The sequence below is a fragment of the Nannospalax galili genome, unplaced genomic scaffold (assembly GCF_000622305.1).
Source record: "Nannospalax galili isolate Female #2095 unplaced genomic scaffold, S.galili_v1.0 scaffold131, whole genome shotgun sequence".
In the NCBI taxonomy this organism is placed as follows: domain Eukaryota; kingdom Metazoa; phylum Chordata; class Mammalia; order Rodentia; family Spalacidae; genus Nannospalax; species Nannospalax galili.
Window position 1 is genome coordinate 1,860,977 of NW_008332088.1, and position 900 is coordinate 1,861,876.

The window sequence follows — 900 nt, forward strand, 5'->3', positions numbered from 1 at the left end:
AGCTGCGCTATAGACTTACCCCAAGAGGCCTGAGGATAGTAGTGCAGGCTAGGAGAGTTAGCCGGTGTTGCAGGCCCAGGGAAGCAGAGCGAGGTGAGGGCAGGGCCAGGACCAGAAGTGGTGCTCCTGGAGCCCAAGAAAGGGACTGAGTTTCTCTGGGTGAGAAGGGTCAGGAAGCAGTATTGGTTCCCCAGGTGTCTGGGGCCCCAAGACTAGGAATGGCACAGGGCCCAAACTTGGAGTAGAGAACAGCGGGGGAGATGGAAGGGTGAGTGCAGCTGGGGGAGTCAAGGCGCAGAGGCCTGCATGGTAGACTTACCCCAAGAGAGGCCTGAGGGCAGGAGAGTGGGCCAGGAGAATTAGCCAGTGGTGCAGGTCCGGGAAGCAGGGAGAGGTGAGGGCGGGGCCAGGTCCCACGGAAGCAGTGCTCCTGGAGCCCAAGGAAGGCACCAAGCTGGCCTGGGCGAAAAGGATCAGGAAGCAGCACCAGTTCCCCAGGTGCCTGGGGACCCAAGACCAGGAATGGCGCAGGGCCCAAACCAGGAGCAGAGAACAGCGGGGAGATGGAAGGGCCAATGAGGCTGGGGGAGTCAAGGCACCTATTTCAACTTTTTAAATCTTCTAATTCTTCCTTTATATCTTCTATTTGCTGTTTTAAATACTTAGTAATGTTATTTTAAATTTGTATTTGTTCTTTTAATGATTAAAATATTTAAAGTTATAGATATTTTTCTGACTAAATGTGTGCTTATATTTCACACATTTATTTTTTATTTAACTAAGCTACAGTTATCCAGTGAGATTTGTATATATATATATTTGATTCCATATATGACGTTATTGAAGAAGAAACATTATTTTCTTTTTTCTTGGTCTCTATTTGTCTTACTGAGTTAAGTT